The sequence below is a fragment of the Hevea brasiliensis genome, chromosome 6 (assembly GCF_030052815.1).
Source record: "Hevea brasiliensis isolate MT/VB/25A 57/8 chromosome 6, ASM3005281v1, whole genome shotgun sequence".
Taxonomy (NCBI): Eukaryota; Viridiplantae; Streptophyta; class Magnoliopsida; order Malpighiales; family Euphorbiaceae; genus Hevea; species Hevea brasiliensis.
This window is the reverse complement of record NC_079498.1, coordinates 56,062,992-56,077,147: the sequence shown is the minus strand read 5'-3', so window position 1 is coordinate 56,077,147 and position 14,156 is coordinate 56,062,992. Positions and strand designations below refer to the sequence as shown.

General features: G+C 34.2%; 1 non-coding gene across 1 annotated transcript; it reads left to right on the top strand.

Moving 5' to 3' along the window:
- Positions 1 to 8,766: 8,766 nt before the first annotated feature.
- LOC131181179 (small nucleolar RNA R71) lies at positions 8,767 to 8,873 on the top strand. The gene has a single exon (XR_009149807.1). It is a non-coding gene; the product is annotated as a small nucleolar RNA R71 (small nucleolar RNA).
- The last annotated feature ends 5,283 nt before the right edge of the window (positions 8,874 to 14,156 follow it).

The window sequence follows — 14,156 nt, the reverse complement described above, 5'->3', positions numbered from 1 at the left end:
TATCTTAAATGAACCTATAATCATATGTTACCATGCACTAGAATCTCTCTGTTACAAAATCCCAACTCAAGCTGGAGTCATGGTTTATGTCAAACTCCATTTACTATGAATATTATGCTCTCTTTTAATTCCAGTTCTTGATTAAAAAGATTTTTCTCATCAGAAACTCTTTTCTGAATAAATCTATCTGTCCTGGCCAGGAACTTGAAACATCAAGAACAATTAAATGAACATAGGATTTTATCTCTATTTACTTAGAGGAACAGATTCCATCTTGATCAACACCTACCTCCATATATAACTAGCAGGAGCCAACACATGCCCATATACCCATACATAGTACAAGTATGAAAGCAGTATCAAACTCAAACTACCTATATACAAGATAACTGTGCTATCTCAGGTCTAAAGATTATATGCACTGATATGATTTATGACAATACACTGACAAGAGTAAACTCCATGTGCTTGTCATAAGTGTCACTGGTTCGGCCTACTTATCATTTATAAGTGCCTATCATGTTTGTTATATGGCATAAGACTCACCATTCCATCTTATTTATATCTCATATAAATAACTTGGGAACAAACATGAATACAATCTTTCTGGATAAGTCATGTCCTTATTATGAAGTATCCTCGATTGTGAACTTATTTATGATACTTTGTGCTAGAAATATTGTCACTCATATTCTTAACAACTTAAGAATAATATTTCTAACAAAATATCAATGGACCTTTTCTATTACACATAAATATATTATGTAAACGGAAAAGTGGAAATGCCTTTTATTAATAAAATTATGTACAAGATACATACTAAATGATATGCTCTAGGGCATACTACTAACAATCTCCCACTAGCACTAGAGCCATTCATTACAATATCTTAGACCTATCTTCTCAAGATGTCGGTCTAACTGAGTCTGTGACATAGGCTTAGTGAATGGATCAGCTGGATTTTCAGCTGATGTTATTTTCTGCATGGCTATATCGCCACGCCCAACTATTTCTCTGATAATGTGGTAGCGCCTTTCTATGTGTTTGGATTTCTGGTGAGACCTTGGTTCCTTAGCCTGTATGACTGCTCCATTATTGTCACAGTGTAGTGGAACTGCTGACTCAATGGAAGGAACTACTGTAAGTTCTGTCACGAACTTCTTTATCCAAGCGACTTCTTTTGCGACATCGATGCGACAATATACTCACCTCGATGAGTGGAATCTGCAGTTGTGCTCTGTTTGGAACTCTTCCAACTGACTGCACCTCCATTACAAATGAACACATATCCAGTGGTAGACTTTCTATCATTGATATCTGATTGGAAGTCAGAATCAGTGTAACCATCTAATTGCAAGTCTCCACCTCCATAAATCAAGAATAAATCCTTAGTTCTTCTCAAGTACTTAATGATATTCTTGACTGCTATCCAGTGTTCTAAACCTAGATTGGATTGATACCTGCTAGTCAAACTAACAGCATATGCGATATCTGGCCTAGTACACAACATTGCATACATTAAACTTCCAATAGCCGAAGCATATGGAATCCTGGCCATCTTATCTCTTTCTTCGGGTGTCTTTGGAGACATCTCTTTAGAAAGATGGATACCATGTCTCACTGGTAACAATCCTCTCTTGGAATCAAGCATGTTAAACCTCTTTAACACCTTTTCCAAGTATAGACTTTGGGATAAACCTATTATTCTTTTCACTTTATCTCTATAGATGCGAATCCCAAGAATATAGGTTGCCTCCCCTAAGTCTTTCATGGAGAATGTATTTGACAACCATACCTTTATAGTTGTCAACATACCTGTGTCATTACCTATCAACAGTATGTCATCCACATATAAGACAAGGAAAGTGATAGCACTGTCACTAACCTTCTTATATACACATGGCTCATCCTCATTTTTGATAAAACCAAAGGATTTAATGGCTTCATCAAAACGGATGTTCCAACTCCTCGAAGCTTGTTTCAACCCATAAATGGATCGCTTTAGCTTGCATACCTTGGAACCATCTTGGGATTCAAATCCCCTAGGTTGTTCCATGAAAATGTTTTCTTCAATGTATCCATTGAGAAAAGTTGTTTTGACATCCATCTGCCAAATCTCATAATCATAGTATGCAGCTATTGCTAATAAAATCCTAATTGATTTAAGCATGGCAACAGGCGAGAAAGTCTCCTCATAATCTATTCCTTGCCTTTGGCGAAACCCTTTCGCTACTAACCTTGCCCTATATGTCTCTACCTTTCCATCAGAACCAATTTTCTTCTTGAAAACCCATTTGTTCCCTATAGGTACAATACCTTCAGGTGGGTCAACAAGATCCCAAACTTGATTCTTATACATGGAATCAATCTCGGATTTCATAGCATCAATCCTTTGAAGAGTCTATATCTGATATAGCTTCTTCATAGGTAAGTGGATCATCTCCATGATCTACTTCTTCATGAGTAGACAACTCTTGTTCTTCTTCAAAAAGAAAACCATATCTCACTGGTGGGTGAGATACCCTGGTTGTTCTACGAGGAACAGCTGTAGATATTTCATCAATGGGTATAGGTTGACTAGATGGATCTATATCCATCTGATCTGTTGGCTGGTCAGAATTCTCCAATTCTAACTCTATTTGCCTTCCTTTGCCTCCTTCTTGAACAAACTGTTGTTCAAGAAATGTGGCATCTCTACTTATCACAACCTTTTGTGAAGTAGGCAAATAAAAATAATATCAAAAACTATCTTTTGGATATCCAACAAATCGACCTTTTTCTGATCTGGTCTCCAATTTATCAATGTTCAGCTTTTTGATATAAGCTGGACAACCCCAAATCTTAACATGCTTAAGACTTGGTTTTCTTCCATGCCATATCTCATAAGGTGTGGAAGAAACTGATTTTGATGGAATCCTATTCAGAATATATAAAGCTGATTCTAATGCAAATCCCCAAAAGAAGATTGGCATATCAGTATAACTCATCATACTACGTACCATATCAATAGGGTACGATTTCTCCTTTCAGATACATCATTCAGTTGTGGCGTTCCTAGAGGAGTCAGCTGAGAAACAATGCCATGCTCTCTCAAGTATTCATTAAATTCAGTACTCAAAATATTCACCTCCACGATCTGATCGAAGAGCTTTAATACTCTTTCCTATTTGATTTTCTACTTCAGATTTAAATTCTTTGAACTTTTCAAAGGATTCATGTTTGTATTTCATCAAATACAAATACCCAAACCTTGATTTATCATCAGTAAAGGTAATAAAATAATGAAAACCCCTCTAGCCATTTCTTTAAATGGACCACATACATCACTATGTATTAGCTCCAAAATATTTTCAGCTCTTAGCCCTTGTCCAACAAAAGGTGATCTAGTCATTTTGCCCTGAAGGCAAGATTCACAAGTTGGAGTAGGCTCAGAGTCCAATAAGGATAGAATCCCCATTTTCTCCAATTTTGTAATCCTATCTTCTGCAACATGACATAACCTTAAGTGCCAAATATATTTTGAACTTGAGTTGGTTTTCACCATGGCATTGCTTTCATTTAGATTGCTATACTCTGGCCAGTAGAAACACTTTCTTACTGGCAATGGAAACACTTTCTTACTGGCAATGGAAACACTTTCTTACTGGCAATGGAAACACTTTCCTATTGGCAATGGAAACACTTTCCTGTTGGCAGTGGAAACACTTTCCTTTGCCTTCATCAGCTTTAGTCTGTTTAGCTATTTTTTTAGAAGGACCAGGAATCTGAGGTTTCTTTTTCTTATTTCCCTTCTTCTTGTTGGACTTTCCAGCAGAAGAAGATGCAACCAAAGCTACCTCTTTTCCTTTATTGCCTGGCATATTCTTTTGGGCAATAACTTGACATCTTGAGTAAACCAGCTAAGGTGCATTCCTGTTTAGTCATATGGAAATTTGTCACAAAATTCCCAAAAGACTCAGGAAGGGACTGAAGGATCAAATCCGTCTGTAGTTGGAAATCCATGTTGAAGTCAAGATGTTCTAACTGCTCAATCAGCCGAATCATCTTGTGGACATGATCCCCAACATTTTGTCCCTCAGACATCCTCATACGGAATAGCTGTCTAGATATCTCATACATAGCATTCCTACAGTGCTCACCATATAACTCTTGTAGGTGAAGGAGGATCTCACTTGCACTCTGCAAGTTTTCATGCTGCTTCTGTAACTCATTACTCATGGAAGCAAACATGCAACACTTAGCTCTCATATCATGCTCCTTCCACTTGTCCAAAGTTTCATGTTCCTCTTGTGTGGCCTCTGGAGGTAAGGGACCAGGAACATTTGAATCTAGAACATATCCTATATGTTCAAGGTTCAAGACAAGTTTCAAATTTCTTAGCCAATCAGAGAGATTAGGTCCTGTCAACCTGTTGTGATCAAGTATGCTTGCAAGGATATTGGATGGTGGTGGTTGTTCTGTGCTCATTATTATCAGAAAATTAATTGCAGAAATAACCAGATTAATTAGTAAATGTATCATGTAATTAACCAAAATGATTATGGTCTTTTAATCAAATTGGTCCTCCCACTAACTTAGCGAATCCTACACTTCTAAAGTAGAAAACGGAAATCCTAGTTGGATGGATTTCTAGCGGGTGATTGAATTCTTATAATTCTATTGATCATCCTCAGGTACATCCATTATTGGAATTACAATAAACTATAAGTGAGCAACTCCTTGCCCATCACATCTCATGTGAGGTTCAATCCTTTACCTAGCCCCTAATGCTCAAAATCTCAGGTACATCCATTATTGACTTATCTTGCATTAGTTAAGTTGATCCCATTGAGCGATAATTATGCAAATAATTTTAATGTCCTCAGGTACATCCAATATTGGCCACCAAACCATTTACATATTTACAACATCTCATGCTTAACAATTATTCTTAAGAAAATCTCTTAAATTAATTGCATCTCATGCAACTATTTAAAATTTCTTAAAATAATTGCCCCAATGGAGGGCTTATGTTATAATTACTTTAATTATACCATTTCCAACTTAATCATTTGTTTGGAAGATTTTATAGCCATCCTTATTACTATTAAGGTCTCACTTTGCACATTATCCATTTAGCATGCATATATCATATAATTGCATACATTCCCATACATCTCATGCATTCATGGATAAGCAGTAAATATGGTATGATCATGGACTTTCTAAGGGATTCAATTCTGAGCCACCAAGAATTGAATCAGGGCATTCCTAGGTGCATTTCATTCATTCATTTTACAAGATTTGCTAAAGGAGTACATAATCAACACTTGATATTGAATTCCTCCCACTGGTCCCACCAATGCTCTTGACCTCCTTGAACTTCTTGCAATCCAATATTATATAGTGATCCTTGGCATACCAAGGCGAATTTACAAGAACTTAAATAAATGAAATTACAACCAAAAAATATTACAAACTTAATAATACATGCCCAAAATAAATTAAAATAAATTAATTAATTTACAATCCCAAAGAAACATAAAAGAAATAAATCCAATCACATTGGTCTTTTATAGTCCATGATCATCCATCATGCATATCACTATTTAACAATTAAATAAACATACATACTTAAATTAAATTGAATATCTCATATTCAACTTAAAAATCCAGATTTGAATATGATTCAAATAAATTTAAAAATTCAGATTTGAATCACATTCAAACAACTTCAAAAATTCAGATTTGAATCACATTCAAACATTTTTTAAAAAATCAGATTTGAATCACATTCAAACATTTTTAAAAAAATCAGATCTGAATTTTATTCAATCAATTTTTAAAAATCAGATTTAAATATGATTCAAACAACTTTAAAAATTCAGATTTGAATCACATTCAAACAACTTTTAAAATTCAAATTTGAATCACATTCAAACAATTTTTAAAATTCTGATTTGAATCATAATTTAATTGTGTGATAAAAACTACTAATTAAACACTTTAATTAGTCAAAGAATAGGCCTTAGATCATACAACAATTGCAGAATTAAAAGCCAAACCTTAAACCACCCATGGAAGCCAAACCATGCGCACCATTGATGGTGTTTTTTCAAGTATGCCGCCAACTTGCTTTGCAACCAGCAATGAACTCTTGATCTCATGATCAAACACACAATTAAATCATATAATCAACAATCTAAATGGCAAATACAGTGGCTCTGATACCAATTGAAGGAACGGAAGCATGAAAAACACAAGATTATACCATTGAATTCAAAAATTTTCACCTAGGGTCACATGCACCATGCAAGATTTATTTTTATCTATTTGATTTCAATGATAAACAACATATTAAAACTCTTTTAATATGTTTTTGGATCTGTATTTGCCATTAAAGATTTTAAAATTAATCAGATTAATTTTAGAACCCTAGATTAAATCAAGAACGATTACACTAACCTCTTGATGCACTGCAGCGTGTCTGCGCCTTTGAGATTCGTCTTCAGGACACCAAATGTTGTCCCTCTAGCTTGTCCACACCAAGAACACCTATGGAAGCCCTTGAACAGCCTCTAAAGCTTTTTCTATTAATTAGAAATTCAAGTTCTGCCTTTTAAGAGATTAGAGATGTAAACAGGACACTAGAAACAATTTCTAGTGTTCTTAATTCAAGAGATTGATGGCTAATCTCTTTGAATTGATGAGAGATGAAGAGAAATAGCTGGAGAGGCTCAAAGTGGCGTGACAAATGAGAGGAGAGGCTGCTGGTTTTTTTTTCTTTTCATAACCACACTTAAATAGCTAGGTTAACACATTAAACCCTAGCCACATGTCACCTTTTGATTAGCTCTAGGTTTAAGTGACCCAATCACATTGTGCCAAGTGTCAAACCTATATTTAATCTTGATTTTAATCATCTTACATGATTAAAAAACATTTGGCAAGCTTATGTTTAATCAAATGTGTCAACTTCTCATGGTGCCAAGTGTCAATCTATGAAATGACAAAAATGCCCCTGTGTCTTAATTTTGAGTTCTTAACCCAAAATAATTATTTTCTTCTTCTAATTAATTTATATCAAATATAAATTAATTAATTAATCTCTATTAATTAATTTCTCATCAATTAAATTCATATTTAAACACTTTAAATATAAATTTAATTTATACTACACATCTAATAATCTAGATTTGGTTTCAAGTCATGCTAGGGACTTTGCAATTTAATTGCAAACCAAACCTATTTAATTAATCAATTAAACTCTTTAATTAATTAATTAAATCATATTTAAATAGGTGATAACTTGTGTATGTGTGTGACTTACTAGGCTCATCACTAATTGGCAATGAGACATGATATCAACTCTTAATATCATCAGAACTCTTTCTTACCATAAATGATTTCTCTAAATCATTTTATGAACCTCATAGACCATGGTTAACACCTAGCATAGCATGCCATGGCCACCCAATTAGTAATAAGATTTATCTTAAATGAACCTATAATCATATGTTACCATGCACTAGAATCTCTACATTACAAAATCCCAACTCAATTTGAGTCATGGTTTATGTCAAACTCCATTTACTATGAATATTATGCTCTCTTTTAATTCCAGTTCTTGATTAAAAAGATTTTTCTCATCAGAAACTCTTTTCTGAATAAATCTATCTGTCCTGGCCAGGAACTTGAAACATCAAGAACAATTAAATGAACATAGGATTTTATCTCTATTTACTTAGAGAATCAGATTCCATCTTTATCAATACCTACCTCCATATATAACTAGCAGGAGCCAACACATGCCCATATACCCATACATAGTACAAGTATGAAAGCAGTATCAAACTCAAACTACCTATATACAAGATAACTGTGCTATCTCAGGTCTAAAGATTATATGCACTGATATGATTTATGACAAAACATTGACAAGAGTAAACTCCATGTGCTTGTCATAAGTGTCACTGGTTCGGCCTACTTATCATTTATAAGTGCCTATCATGTTTGTTATATGGCATGAGACTCACCATTCCATCTTATTTATATCTCATATAAATAACTTGGGAACAAACATGAATACAATCTTTCTGGATAAGTCATGTCCTTATTATGAAGTATCCTCGATTGTGAACTTATTTATGATACTTTGTGCTAGAAATATTGTCACTCATATTCTTAACAACTTAAGAATAATATTTCTAACAAAATATCAATGGACCTTTTCTATTACACATAAATATATTATGTAAACGGAAAAGTGGAAATGCCTTTTATTAATAAAATTATGTACAAGATACATACTAAATGATATGCTCTAGGGCATACTACTAACAGTTCCTCCATCCAGGGTTATAAAGTGTTTGAATATGGATTTTTAGGCTATCTCTAGTTGAAGTTTCCTCCATTATTCACATAGTTCATCTGTTCTGTAGAGGGTTTATTAAAGCTGTTATATTCTGAATATCCTCCTCCATAGTTGTCCTTATGTTGACTATTCATCCTACTGCATTGGCTTGCATTTTATCAAGCCTCCTTGTGAGTTGATCAAATTGAGCATTTATCATGCTTAGGGCATCCACTTCCAGGACTCCTGCTGTTCTCTTTGCATTTCCTCTTTCATTTGACCACTCATAATTATGGTATGCAACCCTCTCTAGAAGTTCAAGTGCTTGTGTCATTATTTTCTCCATTAAGTCACCTTCTGCAGCTGAATCAACTGTGCTCCTTGTAAAAGGTAGCAACCCATTATAGAAATTTTGTACTAGTAGCCAATCCTCTATGCCATGGTGTGGACATTCCCTCTGCAGGTCTTTATACCTTTCCCATGCATCATAGAGTGATTCACCTTCCTTTTGTCTGAAGGTGTTGAGCTTAAGTCTTGGTTTTGTAGTCTTTACAGGTGGAAAATACCTTGCTAGAAAAGCTTGTGAGAGGTTTTCCTAAGAGGTGAACGTTCCAACTGATTGAGAAAGTAACCACTTCCTTGCTCTGTCTCGAAGGGAGAATGGAAATGCTCTAAGTCTTATGGCTTTACCAGACACTCCATTCATCTTAAATGTGTCACAAAGGCAAGAAAGCATTGGAGGTGATAATGTGGATCTTCTATTGGTGAACCCGCATACTAGGTTTGTTGAATCATTTGAAGCCATATTGGTTTTAATTCAAAGTTGTTGGCTTCCACTGTGGGTCTAGTGACACTGGGCTGAAATCGTTGGACAGATGGAGCTCTGTAGTCTCTCAAGAGTCTTGGTCTGTCATTATTATAGGCCATGGTTGGAATTTCAAGATCTTCTTGATCGTGCTCTTGATGTTTCCTTTCCCTTCTGATGGCTCTCAGAGTTTTGTCTATCTTCGGATCACAGTCCAAAATTTCTTCTTCTGGCCTTGTTCTGATTATATACCAGATCAGGCACTTGAGAGATAAGAAAAGAAATAAAACAAATCAAACAAAATTAGATAATAAATATAATTGCCTAAATCAGCTAAATTGCCTATCGCTCGATATTACTAAAGCCAAAGTTCCCTGGTAACGGCACCAAAAACTTGTTTGCTGGTTTTACAATCACCACAAGTGCACGGATTGCTAACAAGTAATAAAGGGATGAGTAAAGTATCATTCCCATGAGGAATTTGATTAGTAAGTACCAATCTACACAGTAATTTTGACTGTTTAGGCTATCGAACAATGAAGGAATGGAAGTTGTCTATTTTAAACACTAAAATGATAAACTTAAAATGAACTAATATGTTTTGGAACAATTCTGGAATTAAGATTTCACACCTGAATCTTGCTATGGATGTTTTCTTATTTATTTACTGGCTTTGGGAATCGTTTACCTTGATGGAAATCAGTCCTAAGGTATCCTAAGTCCTCTCTCAAGGTACCTAGGGTGTATTTTAATTAACTTAAACCCGACTGTAACACCCTCTATTTGCATAGCTTGGTAGATTTTACTGTTTCGGTGATCGGTGTCGGTCTGGACAATTAAGATAATTAGAACCATGTCTAAGACACCTATATAAGCCCTGAACACAAATAATTAGTAATTGCCAAATAGTTAAGTATAAAAAAGAAAAACAAAGCATAAAAGGTTAAATGAGCCGGGTGTTACAGCGATGGGTGACCTTCTCGGGAAATGACTGCGAGGTCAGTCTTAACTCAAATTTCTAACTAGAAAATGTGACGCCGCGGTCCTTAGGGCTATTACGAACACAGTGGAAAAGAGAAAATCACGAAAAAGAGTTGTGAAGTAGGTCAAATAATTAGGTTAGGAATTCGGAAGAAATATCGAATAACTTGCAAACCGGATTGAACCAACAAGGGGCCCTTTGGTCAATTCACCCCTAGAGCTGACTCCTGACCTAATTGTCCAATAAAATCAGAGAAACAAAAATTTCAGAATCGAGAATTAAATTAAAGAACTAATGGAAAAATAAATGTAAAAGAAAAAGAAAAAAAAAAGAAAAAGTGCTATTATATCACTTGGATGACATCATGGGTGATGTTAAAATCCAATTTAATTTTACCACAATTTTTGACCAAGTTAATTAAAGTTAATTACATATAAAATAATAAAAAAGAAAAGAAAAAAATCACTCATCTTCTCTTCCCACTCACTTCAGCCGAAACCTTTCCCATAGCTCCTCCATTGCCAACCACCATGAAAACTTGAATCCAAGCTTGATTCCAACCACTTAACCCTACTTTGACCTCAAATTTCTCCATTAGAACTTGATAACCTCACTTGAGAAGAGGATTAAGCAAGAAAGAAAGAAGAAAAGAGGAGTGGAATTGAAGATTGAACTTTAAAGTTTAAGGTTAGTGAGTTAAATTGAAACTTTTAGTTTAATTCTTGTGTTCATAGTTCAATGAACCTAGAAATTAACTTAAAAATTAAAGAAATTTTTTATGGGGGATCAAAGAAGAATTTTGGCGAGCCGTAGGTAGGGTTTGAAATGTATGAAATTGGTACAATTAAATGGTTGTTTAAGGTGAATTAGGTGTATAGACATTAGATGTACACTTTGATTGCATTGAATTACACAAATGTGTAACTAGGGCTTTTAGCATTTTGAAAAATTGGAGAAAAAGTTGATAATTGGTAAATTGATGCTATTGACCTTACTTGAGTTGAGAAATGGTCAATTGTGACCATTTGTGGTGTGTGTAAATTGATAAAACCAAGTTACAATTCGAATTGGTTAGGGTCAGTATGCTGACTGCTTGACCTATGTCCCTTTCAGGGACTAAAACTAAAAATTTACCAACCCAATTGATTTGAGGGCAATTGTGAATGAAACTAGACACAAAATGGACCATTTTTCATTGAGGAATCATGCCCAGAAAATGACCATAACTTAGTGAACAATTAGGCCAAATTTGGATTTAGACACACTGCCCTGTACAAAAATAACAAAATGAACAGTAGTTACTTAAAGACCATAACTTGGTCTAGGAAGGTCCAAATGACCTGAAACTTATACCGATAGAAGGCTGAGACATAGCCCTACAACTTTTTTGAAGAAAACAAACTCAAATTTTGACTATAACCTATCTGAAACGTCTCTTGCAGTTAGCACACCAAAACTACCAGTATCTAGAAAATACCCAGAATTCTGGGTAACAACAAATCTAACTAGCCCCATTCAAATAGTCATATCTTGGGCTACAAAACTCCAAATGGAGTGATTCAAAAAGGAATTAAAGTTAAGGCAATAAGGAACAACTTCTATGAAGAAAACTTTGCCAAATTCTAACAACAACATGACCAATGGACAGTACAAACAGGACACCAAATCTGAAAAGAAATTGTGCCTAGGAAACCTAAAAATCTAAGGAGCAACTAAAGCCAACAAAATTGGTAACCAAAGTATAGTATGTGGGTGAAATTGAAATCCCCATACCTATTAAGCATAAGAAAGTTAACAAATTGACTTGAATAGTGTCATGAATAGTAACCCCAAAATGAAAATTTCCAAGAATGTTAGTTTAAGCATATTGGGGCTAGAATTAAGTATATATGAATTAATTATTGGATTTATTGTGAGATAAAATACTGAAACACTATAAATTATGTGTTTCAGTTGAAAAAGACCTGGAAAAGGATAGGGCAAACTGAGTCAAAGCCTAGAGGCGACTCACATCAAGTTTTTGCACAATAACGTTTCACTTTCGATTTTCTATTAGAAAATTTATTTCAATACATTTTGTAGCAATTTATGCTAAACAATGCTTTAAGAAATATTATATTGTCTACTTTGTAAATGGAAATTTCAAATGAAAATTGATTAATGTTTTGCATGAAATATTGAATAATATGATTTTGAAATTGTTTTTAGTGACACTTGGCATGGCAGTACCTTACTATGTTCCTCCTCCACTTCTGAGGTTGAGTTTGATATTTGATCACTTTCCTCCCTCTCTGGCTTACCAATTTGAGGTGACTTTGGATGGGTACTCATTAGCTAGCTAGCCACCTCCCTCATTGATTTCGATTAGTAGGGTGAGTTTTAAAGGAGCAGAAGCATGAAAAATACAAGTTTATATCATTGAATTCAAAAATTTTCACCTAGGGTCATATGCATCATGCAAGATTTATTTTTATCTATTTGATTTCAATGATAAACAATATATTAAAACTCTTTTAATATGTTTTTGAATCTGTATTTGCCATATAGGATTTAGAATTAATCAAATTAATTTTATAACCCTAGATTAAATCAAGAACAACTACACTAACCTCTTGATACACTGCAATGTATTTGTACCTTTGGGATGCGTCTTTAGGACACCAGATGTTGTGCCTTTAGCTTGTCCACACCAAGTTCACCTATGGCAGCCCTTGAACATCTTCTAAAGCTTTTTCTCTGAATTAGAAAATCAATTTTTGCCTTTTGAGAGATTAAAGATGTAAACAGAACACTAGAAACGATTTCTAGAATTTTTCATTCAAGAGATTGTTTGATAATCTCATGGAATAGATGAGAGATGAAGAAGAAGAGAAGGGAGAAGCCTTTCAAGGTGGCGGCACAAAGAAGAGGCAGCAGCTTGTGTCATTTGTTCTTTCATAATAACACTTATATAGTTAGGTCACTACTTAAAACCCTTGCTACATGTCACCTTCTGATTGGTTCTAGGTTTAATTGACCCAATCACATTATGCCAAGTGTCAAACCTATATTTAATCTTAATTTTAATCATCTTACATGATTAAAAGACATTTGGCAAGCTTATGTGTAGTACTATGTGTCACCATCTCATGGTGCCACATGTCACCTTGTGAAATGACCAAAATGCCTCTGTGTCTTAATTTTTGAGTTCTCAACCTAAAATAATCTTTATTAATTAATTTCTCATTAATTAAATTCATATTTAAACACTTTAAATATAAATTTAACTTATACTATACATCCAATAACCTAGATTTGGTTTCAAGTCATATTAGGGACGTTGCAATCTAATTGCAAACCAAACCTATTTAATTAATCAATTAAACTCTTTAATTAATTAATTAAATCATATTTAATTTGGTGATTACTTGTGTATGTGTGTGACTTACTAGGCTCATCACTAATTGGCAATGAGACATGATATCAACTCTTAATATCATCAGAACTCTTTCTTACCATAAATGATTTCTCTAAATCATTTTATGCACCTCATAGACCATGGTTAACACATAGTATAGCATGCCATGGCCACCCAATCAGTAATAAGGTTTACCTTAAATGAATATATAATCATATATTACCATGTACTAGAATCTCTCTGTTACAAAATCCCAACTCAAGCTGGAGTCATGGTTTATGTCAAACCCCATTTGCTGTGAATATTATGTTCTCTTTTAATTTTAGTTCTTGATTAAAAGATTTCCTCAGTAGAAACTCTTTTCTGATTAAATTTATCTGTCTTGGCTAGGAACTTGAAACATCAAGAACAATTAAATGAACATAGGATTTTATCCCTATTTACTTAGAAGAACAGATTCCATCTTGATCAACACCTACCTACATATATAACTAGTAGGAGCCAACACATGCCCATATACCCATACACAGCATAAGTATGAAAGTAGTATCAAACTCAAACCACCTATATACAAGATAATTGTGCTATCTCAAGTCTAAAGATTATATGCACTGATATGATTTATGATAATACATTGACA